Raw genomic sequence first — 23,822 nt, forward strand, 5'->3', positions numbered from 1 at the left:
TAGAGCTTTAATCACCCGCCACCGCATCGAACGGTAAAATTATGAATTGTTGACGATTTTTAGCACCTTTATGTACCCATAACATCCACGCCCTTATTTTGTCAAGGCACGTGCTCGTAGCGATAAGGGCGTGAATAATAAAAAAAGGTTTTTATGTAATCAAACAATATGATTTACTTATTTATATTTTTTTTTAATTCTAAATAATAAAATAATCGCGGATTATAGACAGAAGTAAATTATGTATGTATTTATATAAGGAATAAAATTATCCGCGTCGAAAATCAAAAGGATTGTCATAATATTTTACAATTGGCATTGTAGATGCTCGCAAATAATTAAAATCCCAAAACGACTTTAACAGCACAGAAAGAGAGAGAGAGAGAGAGAGAGAGTTTCTATCAAGTTTTCTTGAAATAAACAAACAAACAAACGAGCGACTTTGGTTTCGGTAAACTAACAAAATTGAATTGAGAAATAAAGTCTTATTTATAACCGCGAGCTTTTCGTTTATGCATATCCTTCGACTCTGAGAGTAATTGTATTTCAAGACAAATTTGATTTCACGTAGACAGAAAATCAAGAAATACTTTTTATCAATAAAGTGTGTCTTCCTTTAAATTTAAACTGACTACTTTAATCAATAATTTTATATACTGTTTCTGCCATTATTTCTTAAACAGATTGTTTGCATTTTACGCGACTTTTCCGTGTATTATATTATATTTCGCTGAAACGAATCTTAGCTCTATTTTATCATTAAAATATTTCAGGACATAAGCTATTTACAATAAATAATAAATACCTACTAGCAATTTTGATTTAATGTTTATAATATAGACCATGTGAATTAAATTGTGTATTAAATTACCGTGAAAAATTCCGTCGTTTTCGTAAGGAAGTTCTATTTACTGTAAGCTCTTTAATATTTATATTTACTAATTATATTAATCTTGTACATTTATTAGCGTGGAAATAAGCTTGCCCTTCAAAATAATCATATTTCATATATAATTAAAATTATATTATATTTTTAATAAATCAATATTTTTTCAGACTCTTTAAATCTTAATAAAAATATTACATATATTTTTTTCCTAATAAAAACTATTAAAATAAATTATATAGTAGTAAACTTCAGTGATTACAAAGATATTTTATCGCTTTCTTTAAGGACTTTCAATTTTTTTCCTATTTATTTTTAAACACATCTACTTCATTGATTAAATTGATTAAAAAACGTGATTTTTGCCTGATGTATTGCTACAACAGTCCATGTGCTTTTGGAATGAAAAAAATTCCATGACAGTTTCATATTCACTGCCTTTACTCTTTTTTATTACGGATTTTGCGGTATTTAAATAGCACCTTTAAATCGTTAGATTTCGCATAGTTGTCTGGAGACATATTTCGCTCTATCTTTTGCCACATTGACGACGAACCTAGTTTACCACATCTGATGCATTACCTTTCGCTCGCTCACGTATTAAGTGACGAGAGCGAGTGAGAAGAAGTGGGCCTGCGGATCGCATGTAACGCACACCCTTATCTCTCACTCACTCTCGTCACTTAACACGCAAGCGAGCGAAAGGGAATGTATCTCACCGTCAGCGTCACTCTTTTACAATCTAAAACAGTCCAATTAAAAAAATCATGCATAAAGTTGCACACAGTTCCAGGACAGTATTTTAATGCGTGCCTTCACTGTTCCTTCAATGAAGGGAATATCTTCCATTTCGGAATATAAGAAGCACCACAAAAGCTGATCTTAAGCCAGAAGTCCCCGGGTTATCCCTCAAAGAAAATCTAAAAAAATAACAGGCTCAAATCTAGAGAGTAAGGGTCGTTTTTCTTCAATTAAAAATATTTCAGTGTTTGTGTCTATTGGACATTTACGAGCAATAACGGTTTTTTTTAGCAAATGTACGACTGAATACTGCAATTTATTCTTATAAAATCAAGGGTTTCGTAAATTTCGTATTATCCACGGTAGCTTTATGCCTATCACATAAACACATTCGTAGTATCACTCAATCTTCACCAGCGGTAGTTATTATTATCATAATCTGATTTTTTTCTTTGAACTAAAAATTGGTTATAACTGACAGACTATACAATTTGTCTTTTCGATGAAATTGACGGATAGACATTGATATCGAATTTTTTTACTCAAACCTAATTGTGGACGATTTAGAATTATATTTTTTATAAATATTTTTACAACGAAAGTTGCCAGTCAATCTGATATGTAACTGCTCAAACACAAAATAGACATACCCATAAATGAGTGATAAAAATACCAACCAAGGATTACAATACAGATTATAATTATTTTTATTTATTAAAAAATATTTGCCTCTTCTTTGCTTTTGAGAATCTCAAAATATTTTATAGGGCGTAGCCCAAGGGGTGGTTGACCTCGCGGTCAATGAGACTCTTGTGCGAATCTAAATGGCCTGTGATATTTACATGTGACAAATGGACGATTACGTGACGTTTCTCGCGATGATGGTAAAGGTGGCGCAGGTGGTGATGTCGGTAGATGATTCTCAGGGTTCTTGTGGCTGCGTGCGGCGAGTGTCAGGTGTGATCTTCAGGTTTGTCGGTGAGGGCGCGTAGCTGCTTCCTCCGGATGGCTCTCTGCTGTCTCCGGCCGTCTCTCGTCTGTTGCCTCAGCCGTCTCGTATCTCGGTCCGTCTGCCATCTCCTCATCGGAGTCCAGGCTTATATCCTTTGGGGCGATTCACGCTAGCTGGCCAATCGCGATTGTGCATCGATCTTCTAGCCAGTCGCTGCAGTCGCTTTTTGTAACTCGAGAAATCGGATGTTGCATTTTCGAAAGCAAGTTTTTTGCTTGTCCACACTTTCAAATTCTTTGGAAAGGGTTTGCGATGTGGTGATTTATTGCGTTGTCCGTACCGTTTTGTCACAAAAGAGATTCTCTTAACGACTCGTGTTGTGTGGTCAAAAGAAATACCTCTTTTGCCATGATATTTGTCTCATTGTTAATGAATCATCAACAATGAGACAATTACCCTTTTAAATCTGGACCTATTTGTGTGGTCGCCACAATATTTTTAAAATTCAGGTACGATTACATCATTATATTCGAATCCCCTTTGGTCGATGAAGTCCAGTTAAGTTTCAACAAAATATATTGGCAATACTGCTTTATTTAGCAACCTATTTGTTTTTGAACCAATCTTCAAAGCTCATTTTGATCTTAACAATCAAACGGAAGATTTTTTTATTTTAGTCCACTCAAATAATCTAGATTATTTTGCTTTTCCAATCAACAAAAGTTTCAGATAAATTATTTTAATACGCTCTTTAAATAATTTTTTTTTTAATTATCAACGAACAATTCGTACACTGTATCATAAATTCTTTATGATTTAGAAAAGTAATACGTTTTTTTCACATTACTGTATATTGAAGAAATGTCAACGGTTCTTTAAATAATCATCGTACCAACTTCTTGATTTTAATTAATTGGTTTAGTGCTGTACATTGTACATGTATTTTAGTATTCATATTGAAATAATAAAAAATATTTTTAGACTTGAATTACTTGATAAAGAAAGACATTGTTGTGATATTGTACCCCATTTCTTTAATTCATACAGTTGATTTAGTTAGTATTATTTATATTATTAAGGGCAATTGCTTCATCGATCACAGTCACATCCACGAACGAAAAAAAAGAAACACAAAAACAAATTGCCTCAATTATTACAGCAACAAATCTAAGGTAGGCGCTTAATACACTCCAAATCGCAAAGCATCGAGTCTACCTTTCGATTACACAACCGTTCTCTTCTTTCGGACATTTGCGATATTGATTGGCTCCCATCAAAGGGTTCCGCGCGGCATCGTTTTTCTTTTGATAGTCCACGTTTATGGCTAATTTCCAATAATTCCTAATACAGGTACAGGCACTTGAATTGATTCCCAAGGAACAATGGTATGATTGGCGTCGCGCCGAGCGTTTGATCTCGCTCGTTATCTGAGCCTGTTTTTCGCCTGCGAATTTCCCTCAGATGTTGTTAACTTTCCGCGACAATACCACCTCCACTTCGTACAAATACAGATCTAATTATATAAAATTGCAAATTAAAAGCAAACAACGCAGACGAACGAGGAAGGAAGGAAGGAAGAGCCGAGCCGAGCTTTCGCGCTCATCCTCCAATTTCAGTAATAACAAAAGTGAATGTCAACAGCAATTTTAATAATGTTGTTAATAACAACACAATAATTCAATTGCCAATTTTGGATTGTGCTCGTTTCTGTGTCGTATTATTTTGTATATAATAAATAAAGCTTATGTCCCTAGACGCCTTTCTGAAAAAGTGTTGACATAAAATATATATTTTGAATTAATCCTATAAGTTATTTATTAAACAAAGAATAATACAAGCACACGATAATGTAGCGTAATGGAATGACTGATTTTAATCCATATTTTTTTACATACATCGATTCATATTTTTTATTACAAATACTGATCACCCGAGACCTAAACTGCGAATCTCAATAAAAAAACATCTATTATATTTTAGATCGTATGGAAATCTTGCAGGCTTTATAAAAAACGTTACAACATTCCTGATTTACAAAGCGCGTTTCCTGAATCCCATATCTATCACAAATCTAAATAATCTCGTAGAGATAAAGAATCGTTAATATTTTTGTGAATAGTTGTTTTTATTATGTATATAATTTATAAACAAAGCATGTTTTAAAATAAGATATTATCTCTTATTTTTCAGAATAACAGTATAAACAATCATAACGCTATTTCCCATCAAATTGTCAAATATTTTTATTTGCCAGAAGAACGCGTGACGATATCCATTTCGCTTTTCCAGCTAATCTCCTTAACGGTCGAACGGTGACCCACTTGTCAGTACAGACGGACAGTGTTTGTCTTGTTAATCGATCTCTTTATTCGGTGGTTTTACTTTGTCTGAAAGGGGCAAACAACTGTTATAATTAGGTCGTTGCGATTATCCCATCTTAAGCCGGATTACAGCCTCTGGCTCCGGGTAATGGACCCAGAGTCATGGCCATCAGTCTCCCGCTAGCACACATGGAATGTTATATTATATATTATACACACTTATTATCATTCGGCTGCCAAGTCCATTAGGGAGACCTTTATTTAGAATCGAATTTCTTTTAAGACATTGTAAGTCCCCCAAAGTTTAGAATTAACCAGACAATGGAAACACGCGACTTCTATACGAAAAGTTTTCCTTTAAGGTCTTATTTTTTAAACATTCAATATTTTATATAATATAATAAATTAATTATATTTATAAATGTTAACATAAAAATATTTTATTATAATGCTTTCGCTGTGGTTAATTTAATTGTATACTATTAATTACTACGGATTTTTTTCCCAATATAATTTATTAGATAGCCAAAAAAATACTAGCACATCTAATGAATAGGCAATGAAAGAGTTGATGGAGCCAATCGATTTATTTAAATCGTTTTTAACTAACTATGCTGTTTTTTTGGAACATTTTTCAAGCCAATAATGTGGCTCGAATTATATAGTTTTTTTTATTCTCAATATACATTAAAACAGTGTTTTTTTTCTGTATATTTAAAAATCATCTTGCGACAAATTTTATTTACATAAATTATATAAAGGCGTTGACAAAATTTTAGACAACAATTTCGCGATCAATAAATTGTTAATTAATTATAAGCACGGTGTTTGTTAAAATTCTTAAAATAAATTGTTGATGGAATAAGCATTTAAAAATATGTCTATAATTAGCCATGAAACATTTTCTGAGCTAAAAATAATGTGGACCACAAAAGCTGCAATGGGATCAATAAATTCGACCACAAAAGGTTGTTTGTATTGTGTATTATGCTGTACAAGATAATATACATATTTACTATTATCGCATCAATTGTATCTTAACACGTTTGAGTTGAACTTTTTACAACCCAAATTGATCCTATTGATCTATTATTTGACAATTCTAGTAAAAAAATCATATAATTTGTATGCGAAGTTGATGAAATAATTTATTAGTAAATATATCAATCAGATGGTTCTCTGTTTTACGATTTATAGTTACAAAATAAAAATGAGTCATTGATTGATTACTTTTCGCTACTATATATTTTAATACTTGCTTTGACAAATTACTAAAAAATCATTTAGATTTTTTTTATAAGGTATTAAAATCATTTTTTTTGTAATATTTTGTAAGTTTTAATTTGCACCCCTGTGGTACACCCTGAGATATTATTTTCTCTTTGAAATAAGCATAATTTATTTAAACTCTGTTTTCTCTTTTCTAAATAATTATTAATCAAAAACTATTGTATTTCACTTATGCCTTTTTTCTCTAATTTCTTAAACATTGTACTTCTATTGTTTCTAAAGCTCTCTTGAAATCCAAGTAAACTGCTCCAATGAGTATTTTTGGCCAACAACAATCATTTATCACTACTTGTAAGGCAGTCTCTATGGATTTTTTTTTTTGAATCCCATTTACAATCTCTCTTATATTAGGTGGACCAAGAAGTAATTAAAATTATTGTTTGCTTGCAGAAAACATTTATTTACAAGATCATATTAAATACTAATTTAAAAAAAATCATCATTATTAATGACCTTTTGACAACGTGTAGGCAAATTTTCAATTCCCTTTTTACAGAACTCTTTTGGTTTTTAAATGAAAAACATTTCTAAATTTTTTTTATTTCGCTTACATTTTAATTTTTTTTCGTAAAGAAAGTTCTATTGACCTAAATAGATGGTTATCATACAGTGCGAAATCTGGTGAATTTGGGGGGATGGGGTGAAACTTCCAACTCAACATCCCTTATTTTTTCTTGAGTCAATTTTGCAGCATACGTTGTCATGATGCAAAATTCTTGGCTTATTATTTATCAAAACAGATTGTTCCTTTAAAAGTCATACACAATCGCTGTAACGGTTTATCCAGGTTAAAGTAACTCATAGTGTATCACTCCAGAGAAATCCCATCATACACAAAAAATACCTTCTTTATTGTTAGGGGTGGTCGAGGGGTTGGAACAGGTACTTGCTCGGAAGAAAGCGATTGTTTTTTCGTACAGGATTATTATATAGTAAATATACGTAGAGTACGCTCGGGATAAGGATGCCGGTTTGTTATTGTGTGCGTGTACATGTATATGAGAGGGAGAAGCGATGTAGCGTGTACTTCGTTGTCTCGCTTTCTCTTTTAAGGACAGTCGCTGATTCGTCAACGCTGGTATTCGTCATTAAAGTGCAGTGTGGCACAGAAGTTCGATCTTCTCTAGTGATTTATTATAAATAATTTTGTGTTGATATTGGTTTAAACCAGGTATGCCCACTGTCCCATGGGTAGGTCACTAAACTCGTGCCACTGTTTTTTTATTTATAAATTAAATTTTAAGTTGACAAAATTTTTTGGGCATATCTGGGTTAATTGATATCAAGGCTTCAAATATACACTAAGTTATTCGTTCTCTTACCCGTGGATTAAAATATTTTAATTATTTTTCCATTAATCCGTACGTTGTTGGTTTTTTACACTATTCTCTGTAAGGCTTAAAAAAGTTATTATTCTTATCGTTGCGCCATTGATAATTTTTTAATTTATTCAATGGACTCTAATGATTTAATAGAGTCGTCGAGCCATTAAACAATCTGCGAATAATTTCTTTCCCCATTTTATATATTTTTGCTTTTAAAGAATAGCTAAAGACTTCATTATTTTTTTGACTCGTGAAAGATTTTGAATTTCACAAATATTTAATTAATGACATCAATGTCTGGTTTCTTCGATTATATAATATATTTTTAATTGTCCGTTGAAATTTCCAACTTAGCTCATATGTATGTATGATAAATAATCATATATTTTCTTTTAAAATACAAAAATTTAATATTCTGAGCGAAATTGTTTTGAGCCACATAAATCACGCACACAATAACAAACCGGAATCCTTATCCCGAGCGTACTCTACGGCGCTAGTCGAGCGCTGTTTTCGATAATTCATGCGGGACCCAAATTTTTGATTACTTGTGTTGCTTCGTTAGCCTTCTTTCATGGTCGAACAAAAACAGCATATAATGGCACAAATGCATCTCATCAATTGTTGGCCTTGACATTCCTTTACATAAGGGTAAAATTTTAAACCATAAATTTACGGTTTTTACTTTAATATAATGATAAAAACTCATGTGATTACTAGACCGCGTATTGAAATAAACAGTTGAAAAATGTTGATTACTTTTCGGTTCTTCTACATATTTATTATAGAATATATTATCTAGCTAGCGCACGTTCTTTCCAAACAAAGAGTAGTTTTTCAGCGGTGCTTATAGGCGATTAACGTATATTAGATGGTCCGTTCAATATTCCCAATTAGTTTCACGTGATCCATTGTTGCGAAAAATACTGTGTGTTGCCTTACTTTTAAAGCATGTTGATTTCTCTTTTAGTTTGTTCGAAATGGTCGTTAGAATGACCTCTAAATTATAACAAATGGTGGTTGTAACCCCCACAATTATTATACAATTCTAATTCCGATCGATCATTACAATTTGTTTGTTTTTTTTTTTAGAGAATATCATATGTATAAAAAATATAATTTATTTTTTTCAATCATGAATGGCGTATTTACAATTAGTCATTTGCTTGATTGAAACACTAAACTAAAAATTCTCAATAAATAATTTAATTAACTTCGCATGACAGTACATATAACCGCGTTATTGCCGCTTTACTGCTTATGTTAAACGATGCACGTATCAGTTTTATCTAACCAGTCACGGTTATACGACGGAGCCGTATAACCTCGATTTCGTTATTATTAGACGGTACAAATTTATGCGCGATTAATTTCGAGACAATTCATGAATAATGCATTTTTCTTGAATACAATACAAGTTTTATTGCCGAAAACCCTTCATTGTCTAAGTGCTCACGTCTCGCTAGAAATGGATCAGACCCATTAGTCGCTCCGATATCGTATATATATGATTTGACAGTCGTTAATGCCTCACACCCCTTTCACTAGATAAAAGCCACTTTTCTTACGATAAGTCTCGCCGGTGCCGGAATTTCAACTTTTTTGCTTCTACCTACACTACGTCTGGTTCAGTTCCAACTTTTCGGAACTCTGAGCTTCTTCAACACTTTCGCAAGACGTACGAGCGCACCGCTCCTTCTCTCCTTTGATAACGTGACATTTATTTTCAATTTGGTACGTCTGGTATATCCCTAGCCTAGCTCTATATCCATACGTAGTATACATATCGCTCCATCAGATCTTTCTCGGACCAAGTTTGCCGATAAAAAAGTTGTGTGATGGATTAACCTAATTAGACGCCGGGCGTTAAGGATCTGACGTGAGATTAATTACACATGCGACGGATTATTCAATGGATCTGAAACTTTTATTTATGTATATATATGTACATATATACAAAATAAAAATATATATAAATCATTTTTATCATTGAAGAGTTGCGACAGAGGCGAAGTGCGCCCTATTATTTCGAAACATGCAAAGAATAATTGCATTCGTTTGCGATCTTGCGAGTTGTACTAATTTACCTAAATTAATAATTAGTTCAATTTGTTGGAAAGGAAAGTTTTTTAAACTCTTGTGGGAAGTTTAATGATCTTGAAGCGAAAGATTCGGGATTTTCGTGCTTGATAAAATAATCTTAAAGTTCGATCTTGGCAATGTAACTTTAGAGCCAATTTCCAGATAATTAGTTAGATTTTTCTGAGACAATGCTCGTAATCTGATTATACTTAAAGCTTAAGTTTAAAATGTACATTTGTATTTAACACATATTTTTAACATACAATTTCACAAAAATATGCTTTTTTTTCAAGAGAGCCTTCGAAACAATAGACAGAAAAATAATGTTAAAGAAATTGGAGAGTATAGGTATAAGTGATATAGTTTTAAGATGGTTTAATAATTACTTATATAAAAGAAAACAAAAAGTTAAAATAAATAATGTATATTCTGAAGAGAAATTAGTGTCTTATGGAGTACCACAAGGGTCTAAATTGGGACCATTGTTATTTGTTTTGTATATTAATGATATAGTTAATAACGTGAAAAAATGTAAAATTCATCTATTTGCGGATAACACATTAATGTATTGCATTGGTGATAACATTAAAGAAATTGTAAATAATTTAAATAATGAATTAAGTATATTAGAAATATGGTTAAAGAATAATGTACTTAAATTAAATGAGAATAAAACTAAATGTATGTTTATTAATTATAAAAATGTTTTAGATAATAGTAGCAAAATAGTAATAAATAACTCTAGTATAGAAATAGTGGATAATATAAAATATTTAGGAGTAATTGTTGATACAAAATTAAATTTTAAAGAACATTGTAATTACATATTAAAAAAAATTAGTAGAAAAATAGGTTTATTATCTAGATTAAGAAATATATTAAGTATAAATACAAAAAAAATAATTTATAATAGTATAATATTGCCCTATTTTAATAATTGTGCAACACTATTAAATATGTTAAATAAATTAGATAAACGAATGTTGCAAAAATTACAAAATAGGGCAATGAGAGTAATTTTAAATAAAAATAGATTAACTAATTGTAAAAGTATGATTGATAGATTAGAATGGTTGAATGTTCAAGAAATATTGAGTATAAATGTTTAAGTATTTATATATAAGTTAGAAAATAATATATTACCAAAATATTTTAATAAGTATTTAATAAGAAATAAAGATGTACATAAATATAATACTAGAAATAGAGAAAATTTAAAGATAATTAAGTATAAGAAAACGAGTACGGCTAGGGGAATTATGTACGGAGGTTTTGATTTATATAATAGTCTTCCAAGAGAAATCCGAAACAGCAAAAATAAAACGGGTTTCATAAATGGAATAAAAAAACACCTTCGTACATATAGAAATAAATTATAATATTAAGACTTTATTATTGTATATTTTTATTTTTTCTTTCTGTTATGTATTTTTTATATATTTTTATATATGTTTACTAAATTTGTTAGATGTAAAGATTAGCTATTAAGCTAAATAAATTAATAAAATAAATAATAATAATAAAAATCGAGCTTTCTTCCGGGGACTCACCGCTGTTAGCAATTTTCTCCATGCGAACATACCAATATTCGCGATTGTGGCAAGTTTTCCATTTTTATGCGAAATGCACACAGCGTTTTATATTTATATTCTTCTTATATGGAACTGGAGAGCAGCGCTTGTGCCTTGATTTGTGACTGAATCCGTTTACGTCGTCGTCTTTGCCAAAGAGCGACGTTTCGAAAATGCAACTCAACCAAACCAGATGATTGCCTTTCGCGTATAATAATACAGCTCTCGATTCTACATTTAAATCGCTGCCATAATAAAAGCAGCATCGCGAATTGAAGTAATTGGATTCGAGAAATCTATGCACGTACACACAAACATACAATGCTTTCATTGTGCAAACATATGGAAAGTTTTTCTCAAGCGACTTCTTACCACTTTCGCGGTTTAGCCCTCCACCTCTCTTTGAGACAGTTGCAGACTTCGTTTAATCAGCCCTTCTCATTCTCTACAGAAAGATTCCACTTTCAAAAAATGACAAATTGAAACTGCGCTGCAGAGAAGAAGGTGGTTTCTGATCAAATAAAATCTGAAATTGTTTCAAAGAAAGCTCCATTATGCACTTGCTGGGACGAAGAAAAAAATGCACCTTCTCCAGAATTGTATTTGTACATATTTTTTTAACAGTATTAACGGAAAACGAAAGTTATTATAATTATCTACTATTAGAACAATTATATTATAGAAAATTCAAAAACGTGTAAAAGTGTATCAAATGTGATTAAATAATCAAAATGCGTATAATGCTTGCACTCTGGAGGTTGTCCGAACCGAAGTTACAACTGAAGTCGGCCGAGGTCGCCAACTTCCGAGTAGCAGCAACACTGCCACAAATTTCATATGCGTGAATGACGTCCGCACGGCGGCTGCTGTCATGTACAGCTGGCATATTTGCGCGCGATCGAAAAATGTGCCAAATAATCGCAATTTTTAAATTGTCATATTATTAAAATTACGCTACTGATAATTATAAAAATTTGTGTGGGCAATCACCAATACAATATCAATGAAAACTTTTCGGTCGTAAATATTCAATTTACGCGAAATCTTTGTCGGCTTTTGCAAAATGCCATAAGGCATAAAAATGATACTTCAGAATACAAACACCACATCTGTGACTATCCTAGAATTTGTCGCCATCGATTCTAAATAAGAATTCGTTATGGTGTGATCTTGGAAAATACATAAGAATATTCGAAACGATTTTTTTTAACAAAATCAAGCACCACTAATTATGTTTTAATTATTTAATTTTATATGAAAAAAAATATAATAACGATATCTGTTAGAATAATATACTATCAAAAATATAATTAATCCCTTTTGGTGCCTTAAAATATTCAAAGATGTCAGTAAGAGTCTGTTGAAGTCCCCGATAAGCATGTGGTATTATAACTTGACCACGTGACCACGATGCAGCGCTCGTCATGCGTGTTAACCATAGGACACTGAAATTGAACCGAGCTACTCGTTGTATCTCAGTTTGCGAAACATCATATCATTATCTCTCTCACTCTCGTCACTTAACACGCGAGAGAGCGAAAGGGGAAGTATCTCACCGTTCGCGCTCGAAAGAGCAGCTTCGACTCCGGTTTTTTTGACTTCTGTCCGCTTGCCGACAATGTTCAGAAACATTCAGTAGTAACCTAGAAGTAACCCACTATATTCTCTGTCCTTGGCCAACCTTGGCCAACTTCCAGAGTGTAGTGCAGGCATAAAAACCGCCATATCAACTTTCAATTGGCCACAGCTGTAAATCACAAGTGCCAAAAAGCTAATTAAGAAAAACTTTCAATGACTTTTCAATACAATGAATGACAGTGAAGAGCAATGTAGTAAATGTACGATCGCGATCGATAGTCTAGGAAGGGCATTCGATTATTTATTTATTATTCCCTATTCTAAAAGATTATGAGTAATCACTAAATAGTACATTTCTTCTCGTTATAAAATGCAATTCACCTCTTATAATGAAATATATTTTTTTAACAAAAAACATTATATTGTATATCTAGGCCTTCCATGTTGACCCAAAAAATAAATCCAGCAGCGGCGCAAGATATATACACAGCAAGGGTTTTAGCAGGGTTTTGAATTCCGCAAAACGGAATAGCCGGCAACAATATGCCGGCATAAGAATAAATCCCAGCGATTTGTCGGGTCACGAATCCGAAAGCAAAGCGCCTGCATAGTTGTGAGTGCCTTGCAGCATAATAATTTAATTGTTTTCGTTAACGAAGCCCCTTTCTTCTCGTTCAGGTGGGTACCAGCTTGTACCTTTTGTCTGAGACCTCTCCGTGTTGCAGCCGCACCCTCGTGCCCATTGTATCCAGAAATCGTCGTAGACAGCGGCTTTTTCATACACACTTAAACTTCTGCTTTAGATATGCAAACTCGCAAATCTGGCATAAATGCTAAAGACGTTTAACACCTACATGCATATGTAAACTCATTCGTACGTTCATTTACTCCAAGAATGAATAATATAAAGACAAACACGCAAAGTAATTACAATAATATTTTTTTAATAATAAAATATGTTAAACGTGCTATTTAAAAAAAATTGCTAAGTAAATTTTCCAGCTTTTGGACAGATTAAATTTATATGGAGGTAAAAAAGAAACACCAATAATTTAGTATACGAGAAATGGATATTGAATAGAAAATTTTTTTATCGAGTTCTATCAAATTTAACAATGAACCCTTGCTTACATTTTTTTATTTTTCTGTGATTAAGATTTTTTAATATCACTTTGATTTTTGAATAAGTAAGTCTATTTTTTCAAGGAATAAATAAAAAATATAATCTAACGATCCGTTTCTACTTGATATGAAAAATTAAATAGATAGACATCTAGCGGCGATTTAGTATTTTTTTCAATATCTTAAAACAATTATATTTTTATGACTCATTTTAATTATTTTTTTTTATTTGTTTCAGGTGCGTCTAATATATAAAACTGGTCAAGCAAATTTTTGACCTTCAAAATTGTAAGTAAATATTAATATTTTAAAGGATTTCTTGGAAATTTTGTTTAAATATAAATGAAGCAATTTAACTTTCGGTAAAATTAAAATATGTATCAATGTTTTTTTTAAGATTCCCAAAGTAAAATTCGATTAAAATATGATACGTAGTGAAAGTAAAACAAATTTAATGCTAATATTTGCTTTTAAGTTATTTTTAAATATATTTTTTCTGTGCCAATCAAAAAATGGTTAATATTTTTTTATGAAATCATTTTTTCGGCTTTCAATGAATTATTATAATGGGATTACGTTTGATGTTTTTTCCACAAAAAATATTAGTAAAAAAGCGAATTTTTTAGTATGAAAATTCAAGTGAAGTGCTGTCATTTTAGTAAGGAATAGAGAGATTGAAATTGTTAGGGTAACCTGAAATTTAAAAGACATGATAACTTGTAATAAAATATGTAGGTTACATCCCTAGATTCAATATATAAATTTTAAATTATTGGTATAATTTATATGTTTGAAGTTTATAATTTTTAGAATTAATTTAATTTGTATTATTTATAAATAAATAAGCTTTAGGGTAAAAGTATACGTATGTTCTAAATTCTCTTTTGAAACCTTTTAGTCTTATCATTGCGTGAAATACAAAAATAAACGGCGTGATTAAAGAATATTTTTAAACCTATATTTTAAGAACTACTACTATACTTAATCATTATCAGGGCACATATTATTTATTTATTATTATCATATGATTGCTACTTTTATACAAATTTTTTGATAAATCATATTTATTGAATTTAAATACATCTGTACTCTCAAATATGTAATTTCTGAACAGAGCTTATTAGTTATAAACATACATATGTAAATTTTGTGAAACATTTTTGTATCAATATTTTCGAGACTACTGTCTTTGTATACATATCGCCGAATTAATCAAAGTCCTTATCGTTTCGATAATGTACATATTTCTATGCGAGAACGTCCATTTTCCATTTATATATTAATCCTTGGGGCGAGTCAAATCGGTCGTGTTGTTCTTTCTTCGTTTTCAATTTGCAATTCTTTTCGCCCTTTCTCTTAGCAAAAAAAAAACCACGGGCGATTATTCGGAAGTAATTGAAAGGGACTGCGCTCTCCTTTGTCCTTTGTTTCTTTGCATAATGGATCCTGCTTTGAAATTTATATATTGAAAAAAAAGTCGAGAATCCATAAACATCTTAATTTATATGCAAATCAAAATACTGAAACGTTGGGAATTTTCCGGTTTTTTTTTTCATACTTTTGACTTTTATAAAAAAATATAGTGAGGTGGGTAATGGCTTATATAAAATTATTAGTTACTATATTTAAACTTACATCAAAATCAGAGGTCCCCGATTGTGGATTAGGAACAGGGTGCGCCTCTGGGGGTTTCAAAAAGAAAGGTGCTCATTTGAATGAAATACGAGCCACTATTGCGATACCTATCGTCCACCTCGGCTAATGAAAGTGTTTATAGTTGAACGCGAGCGTTAATGAGATTTGACCCCCACAAAACCTTTTTCGGGGGAGGGGGGTCAAATCAAACTGAGGCCACGAATTCGGGCCACGTGGGATATTAAGATATTATCGAACGTTTGGGCATTCAATATTCGCGTGGCAAATTAGCCCGATCGCGCTTTGCCCTCTTGAATTACACGTAATGCCGCATAATTCCATCTCTGATATAATATATTATAAGTATTATAAAACTGCGAGGAAATTGTTCCATTTCATTTTGCTCTCACCATGAAGCATAATGGAAGCGGAAAATAATTGCATCCATTACAAGGAGTTGCAAAGATGCGCTGCGAAATTAATTCCACCCACTGGATTTGCAGGGTATTGTGTTTTTTTTTTGTTTCACTTCAACAACTAAATGCATAATAATAACGCTCGTTAAATAAATTACATTGTGGTGCATTTAAAATCGACTTTGAAAGATGTTACTAGGTTACGACCATAGAGCGACCCTGCTCCTCGGTTACAATAGATTAAATAATTGAGTCACTTATCACTATAACATAAGTTATAGTATAGTAAACATAGAATCAATCTGCCGTCAGATAAAGATACGATAAAGTCGATTGAAACCTTAATGTTCCTCATATCTCCTACAAACTTAAATAAGTGAAAAATAAAGCGTGTTTCATTATATTATATATTAGAGATTTATAGTAGAAGTTTGACACACGCGTATGATACTTTCATAGTGTTTCTTTTTAACAAAAAATAGTATTAATATGTATTTTAGTTCTACTCTACTCTACGAGTATATTGATAATAAAAAAAGTTATACTAAATATAGATTTAAATTATCATTTTAGTTAAAACTCTTCTTTGCTGTACTAAGAAAATAACGATGTTCTTTATACTTCAGTAGCACTTGGGAGCTTAAAACAGATATTTTCTTTAGTAAACATCTCTCAGTTGCAAAAAAATAAAATATCGAAGCAAAGCAAAACCCGATACGACCATACATCACCGCTCGAGCGTTATAATCAAATCAAGTTCAGTTAACTCGAAACCATAATTAAACGCCTTACACTATTAAGCCCTTTCATGCGTCTTCTTTGCACAAGTGGTCCATTGAATGCTCTCGGCTTCGTTTATCATCATCTCTTATGCATACGCCCCCGGGTATAGAGTGATATGTTCCCTTTGTTCAATGTCGAAAATTCAAACAAGCCATTATCGTAACTCGGCGATTTCCACACTCGAATCGTTCGTCGGCACATTATAGGTTGTTATAGTGCGATGACGACCCTTTCTAATACCGATTTTTACACATGAAATTCGAATTCAGGCTACCGATACTACCCCATTTCCACCCTTATTTTTATATCTTGGGCTTCGATCTCTGATTCGGGTGTATATCGGATTAACGTAGCGGAAACGCATCGTTTCCGTTCGTTGTATCTTTATAGGTGTGTTTAATATGTACAGAGAGCCTCATAAAAATGTATACAAGCTCTAATTGAATCGATCAATATATAAAGAACAAATGTCTGACTCTCATAAAATATCTGATACATGTTACTAATAATATTTATTTCTGTAACATTGAAACAAACAGTTTAAATGTAAATTTTGGGTGCCTTTGGAGCTTGAGAAACAAAGACTTTGTCATTCCAGCCACTAGCGCTTAGCGCTCAGTACAGACCGTACGTGACAATAGCCATTCGAAATCTTTTTAACTGTCAAGTGTCGGTTTCCAATAATTTTTAATTCTGAAATGCATCACAATAACATTCCAAACCTATACTAACTATAAAGTAACCTGTTTTAATAAACGTAACGCAAAGTTTTGGAGCAAAAAATAGATGAGCACAAAATCTCATAAATTATGTTTTGGTCCCTGAACAACCATGTGGTTGTTCAGGGTCTAAAACATCAGTACTCTCCTGTTGTTGTTGCAAATTGCAAGCTCTGATTTACCAGCACTTTTAAGTTTGTCCAAACTCGAAACCAATAGGAGTACCCGACTAAAATGTTCAAGTCGAATATTCCATTATTCGAATATCGAGTAGTAAACTATAAATTCTTAAAGCTATGAAGAATCAATCTGATTAATAAATACAGATAATTGCTTGTTACAAAAAAGTCTATTTATTTCAACCCTTTGAACTTCTATGTCGAGGTGGACTCGACATTAGTTGTTTTACCAGCAACTTCAGTGTCAAGGTGGGCTCGACATTTTTTTCAAGCAGTTTAATAAATAATTTAAATATACTTTTTTATTTTTTTTATTTCGGAAACATCAGGTAATGGTTTAGAAAGAGACAAATTTATGATTACGACCAAATACCTATTCATTCAACATCTGGAACTAATTAAAAATGGTCTGCCTAAGATCGCTCCGCAGTATTTCCGCAGTAATACATTCTTATTTAAACTGCGCTTACATTTCAATGATTTTATAATTTATTACTTAATTAAATATTAAAATTAGTAATTTTTTTAAATTTAATGTTCCGAATATGGAAGCCTTTTGGTTACGGGCTTTTTGTTCCAAATTGCATTTTTTGGTAAAATATTTTTTTTTAGAATATATATTTAAAAAGAACCAGAACCCTAAAGTCGCAAAGGAAGATAAGAAACGACGTATTGTTACAAAGTGTGTGAAAAAATATCCAGCTTTCTTTAAAGGGATTGCTTTAAAAAAGTATCACACTTAATTTTAATAATTAATTTGTCAAATAAATGTTCAATTTATATATTTATTAAAGAGTTTACTTAATTTAAACCCCCTTTTATATATACAAATATATTTAAATTTGGTTTTTAATTTAACGTTAGATTCACAGTAGCGAATATTTAAAAAATAGTCTCTAAAATGACGGATAATATTGAAGAGCAACCGCTTCCCCCTTCACACGAGATTTAACTCATTTTAGAGATAACTGGATTTAGTTTTAGTTTACGTGTATATAAACATTTGAACCCTACGTTAACGTGATTCAAATTGTTGTACAATATTAATAAATACCAAAATACATGATCTTACCACTCAGAATTAATACCACTGTAAATTTTGTGAAAAAATTATAAATTTTAGGGGGCGTAACCATAAGGGTGGTTGACCTAGCGGCCAATGAGACTCTTCGGTGAATCTTATTAGATTGTTTATTAAGTTATAATTACATTTATGACTATGGACGACGTTTCTCGCGATGAGTGGTACGGGAGTTCCAGGAGTGATCTACTGGTCTGTACTGGATTCCTCCGGATGACTGCTGGTAGATCTTGGCTCTCTGGTCGTCTGTGCCCGTCTCTGCTGTCTCCAAGCAGTCTGCGTCGCTGGCTCTCTGCTTGTCTGGGCCGTCTCGTATCGTGCCTCCGATCGTCTCTTGACCGTCTGCCCTCTTCTCGTCGGATCTGGGCTTATATCCTTTTGGGGGATGCACGCTAGCTGGCCAATCACAATTGTGCATCGATCTCCTAGCCAATCGCTGCAGTGACTTCTTAGATTTCGAGAAATCAGATGTGTATTTCCGAAAGCGAGTTAAAATAATAAAAGTTTTTGGTCACGGTCATTAACAATGAGACAATCGCCCTTCTAAATGTGCTTATATGTGTGGTCGCCACAAATTATTATATAGAACTGCAATAATTCAGTTAATAATTAGGCGATGCGGAGTTTGTTACATTATTAATTAATTCATTTTTCAAACATAAATAAAATGGGTCATGCGTATTATACTATGTAACTAAATTTAACGAGTCATGCATATAATAGCTAATAATAACATAACTACGTAAAAGTATATACCGTTATGTTATAAATATACTGATAAATTGATGAAATCTAATTTAAGATACGGATTATTTACTAATGCTTCTTTTTCTCACCATTCTTATTACATTTTTACTGTGAAAATTCCAAGTAATCATATAAAAGCGTCTTAATACTATTTTATAACTGCGTCATTAGTTCGCATATCTCAGAGATGAAATTGTATGTGATTTAGCAGATCTTTCTATGTAATTGACGATTATTAATTTAAGGTCATCGTAAATGTTACTCATTAGTGGTTGTAAACCGAAAATAAAATATACAGAAACGATCTATTCACCTATTAATTTGAAGAATCTAAATAGGGGATAGGAATTAACAAATTATATATCAAGTACATCCCGTATACGTTCACGGGCCGATTCACGTGACGCGTAACGCCATATCAAATCCGCATCACAATTAGCGCATCAGTGATGCAAAAACGCGGCAGCGCAGATGTTTAGCGCAGTGCATGAGACTAATTTAGTTAGGTCCGATCCGTGAACAGCATATCGGCATTACGATAGTGCACTCCGACCTCACAACCGCTTGTGTGTATGAATTTTGATTTCCCAAACGTAACACGTAGATCGCAATCGAATAAATCACAGTCCGGCTCTGGTCTGCCCCAAGCGGCCCCGCTCACCTGCACGCCCCCCGAATAAATACAATTAGGCCCCGGGTTAATTCCCGGGATTTTTTCGTTCGCCCGCGTTAAATCTTTATTACCCAGCCCTTTGTCGATTCCGCAAAACATGACCCGTGTGCTAAAATGCGCGACCGCAATAAACGTCGGACACAATGCGCATTCTTACCGCACTGATATATGAATATTGAATCGTAAATAACGGTCGTTACGATCGATGGTGTTGCAAAGACACTCTTCACAGAATTTTGTCTGATACAAAGAATAACTTTGCTTGACTTTCTTGTTAAGAACGTGGGTAATCAATTATTTTTGCTATAAAGTCGCGAAATATCACTTAAAGAAAAGGGACTTGAAATTGTTGTAACATCGTAGTATTTTAGTGTTTAATTTTTAAATCAATATTAGTCCAGTCAAATAAAGGTTTAACCTCGGAATGAAAGATAACAAGCTGAAATTTTGCACAGACCTTTGTTTTGGCGTTCTAAAGATAGGGTGAAAAGTCTCATAAGATATCGTGTCTGCTAATCAAGATATTAAAGGTCAAAGGTCATAAAAATCGTTTTTTTGCAAATATCTCGCCTCCTTTGCGTCGCATGTCATTAGATGTTTTACAAAACTTATAGAAAATAAAATTTTCTACAAGTTTGTCATAATTTATTTCTTCGTATGGTTAATGGTTTTCGAGATATAGCGCGGGGAGTGGGAAGCGCGCATCCGTTTATAGGATAACGCTATGTAAACTACGGAGCCAGAGTTACCTGCACATTCTTCCACAGTTTCATAGGAAACTGTGGAAGCATTATAACTTTCAATCTCCATATCTTCAAAAATCATCATCGATAATGCAAAAAGTAATAGCGTATGGCCTCTGATACGTCTTGCAAAAGCGTGACCATCCAACATTTTGTCGACAGAATTCGAAGCATAAATTGTATTGAAAGCTTCCTTGATTCCGCTTCCATTCATTATATACCCTATGCATCCAATAAAAGACATAAGCATATGAAAGCCTCCTAGTTTCACAACTACTCTGGACAAGTCTGAGTTAGCATCTGAAGCTGCTACGATTTCACGTGCTTTTATGTACAACGGCTGATCAAAAGTTATTAAGCATGTTCTTTGTTCATGTTTCTTGGCAGTGTTTATAGCACACTGTAATATGGTGTAAATTGTGTCCATATTACTCGCAGGATGATGAATAAAAGTAAGAAACAGAATCCGAGAAGTTACAAAGTTCTCATTGTTTTTTGTAAGTTGTTAAATAAATCCATTCCACCCTGGCAACGGTGAGATATTTTTCCACTTTCCGTACATCCACAACAAATCAACTACATTAAATATTTGTTCGGTTAGTTCTACATCATTAAACTTTTGAACTTGAATCTCTTGCTCAATCCGGGTACGACATGATTTTCATACACTAGAAGGGGTATATGTGATAGTGCTGCTAACTCCTTTGCATTTGGTTTTGATGTAAATTTCTTTATGCGGTCATCGGATATAACTTCAGATTTTGGAGTTATTATTTTTATCATTCCCATTATATGAACATTATTATAGCCATCAAGAGTATAAATATTTTCTGCATTATCCGCTGCATACTGTACTAAGGCACTTGACTCTGATGGTTGATTACGAGGCTGTGGGTGATAAACAGCTGAAATTTAACATTTTACAGTATCACTATATGAAGCGAAAAAACCTAAACTTGACAAAACATCCATAAGTCTTTTTGGATGTTTGTCCTATCTTTATTTCTTCTATGAAGAAATACAGATAGGCCTATTAATAACTGCGAAGAAAAGGACCGTTTTCGTATGGAAGTCATTATAGCATGACTTATAGCTGTGTATTTTGTTTTAAAATGCCCCGTCTTTCCTTTTCTGTTCTTTATAACAGAAAATGTAATAAAGTTTTCGGAATTTCTTCATTAATATTTTACTCGGGGGCGGATAGGACTTGGTCTCAACAATAGAAGATCGAATATCTTCTCTAATAATCGCCGCAGCAGCTTCCACTACGCGAAAGTGTTCTTCTTCCGAAGTGCCTTTTTTATTTTCATACCAAGCTATGGATAAAATTTAAGCTTGAGCATTGCGAAAAGAAAAAATAGGGAATGATCCAATCTTCGTTGTAATTATAATATCAGTTGAATATTTTTCTCTTTATTTGGAAATGATTTTCTTATCATCTGGTACATACTCCGTAAGGACATCTCTCAATTCTTTCAATTTTTTCGCACAAATTTCTTGTCGAGCAATATTTCATTCTTAATTCCTAATAATACAATGAAGAAAGTAATAAAATTATGGTTCAAACGACTTGCCGAGACCACTTTTTTCACGATTGTTGTCTTTTTCAAAGCTTATACCAAGTTAAGCAGGTAGAAATACTCGCTGGATTCTATAGACGGATGTACGCCTCCCACTCTTCGCGCTATATCTCAAAAACGGTTAATGATACAAAACAAATATTATAACCAAACTTGTAGAAAATTTTATGCTTTACAAGTTTTGTAAAGCATCTAATGACGTGCGACGCATAAAACGCGAGATATTTGAAAAAAAACAAATTTTGTGACCCTTGACCCTTGATATCTTGATTAGCAGACACGATATTTTATGAGACTTTTCACCCTGTCCTTAGAACATCAAAACGAAGGTCTTTGCAAAATTTCAGCTTGTTATCTTTCATTCCGAGATTTAGCCTTTATTTCGCCTTATTTGACTGGACTATATACAAATTATTTAAATAGAGGTTTTACGCATTAATTTGTAGCAAATCATTTTAAAGTTCATTAGTTCATATCAGAAATTATATTGAACTAAACACGAAACCTTGAAACAGAAAGAGTACACAAAATCAATATTGTAAAGTTAAGTTTAGATCAACTAATATCTAACTTATTTAATTGTTCTGACCTGGGGCTTTGAAATTTGTGTTTAAGCAATGTTGTATTTATTTTTAAATTCAAGTTTAATTTTGCTGTAGTTGTGATAGTTCAGGTTAATAAGTGAGATGTGGTAACGACAGTGTTGTTTAATAGTTAAAATCAATCATCTGTTAAGAAATTTAGAATAAAACGTTGTATTGCTTTCGTATTATTTGAAAGTTAAAAATGTGGAATGATTTTTTTTTGCAAATTAACGAATATTTTTTCCTAATCGGTTAAAACACTATCTGGGTTTTTTGTAGTAAATAGTATAAGCTAATCCCTCCAATTGTGAATATAAGAGTTGTTCAATTATTGAAGCCGAAAATTTCAATTGTGACCGCACTTTTCCTATTAAATATCGGTCTTATGGTCTCAATGGATTGAAGCGCAATTTAATGCTTATTCAATTGAAGTTTATAGTTCAGTTATATACTCAGGTAATAAACATTTGCTTTGTAGGCTTTTAGGATTTTAAGATTGCTTTGTGATTGCCGCTCACTTCTGTGCTGACTTGCTATAAACTTTGACAAAAATTCTGGCGTCCGGCCCAAACACGTAAGAACTTTGTCAAGGAACGGAATATCGTAATCCTTGACAAATAATATACAAGTTATGGGTTCAAGTCTCTGCAGCAGACTCGATTATTTATTAATGAATGTCGCTAAGACGCTGATATCCGTTCCTAGTTTTGTATTTTTTTTTTGCAAAATTATGAAATATTGTTTTTTACTACTTTTTGGGTACTTACTTATATAAACTAGATTTTATTTTATTCCTATTATAAATAGAAGTTCA

General features: G+C 32.3%; 1 protein-coding gene across 2 annotated transcripts in view; it reads left to right on the forward strand.

The window, feature by feature from the left end:
- Positions 1–23,822, forward strand: part of LOC148227766 (nephrin-like) — a 305,887-nt gene that overhangs the window by 158,723 nt on the left and 123,342 nt on the right. The window contains exon 6 of one of the 2 annotated variants that reach the window (XM_088203014.1): positions 14,107–14,156. The exons of the other annotated variant lie outside the window; for it this stretch is intronic. The gene's annotated coding sequence lies outside the window, so the exon portion shown is untranslated. The remainder of the gene's footprint in view (positions 1–14,106; positions 14,157–23,822) is intronic. 2 annotated transcript variants of the gene reach the window in all.

The sequence above is a fragment of the Plectrocnemia conspersa genome, unplaced genomic scaffold (genome assembly GCF_051122295.1).
Source record: "Plectrocnemia conspersa isolate PC_06_02 unplaced genomic scaffold, ASM5112229v1 ptg000013l, whole genome shotgun sequence".
NCBI classification, from domain to species: domain Eukaryota; kingdom Metazoa; phylum Arthropoda; class Insecta; order Trichoptera; family Polycentropodidae; genus Plectrocnemia; species Plectrocnemia conspersa.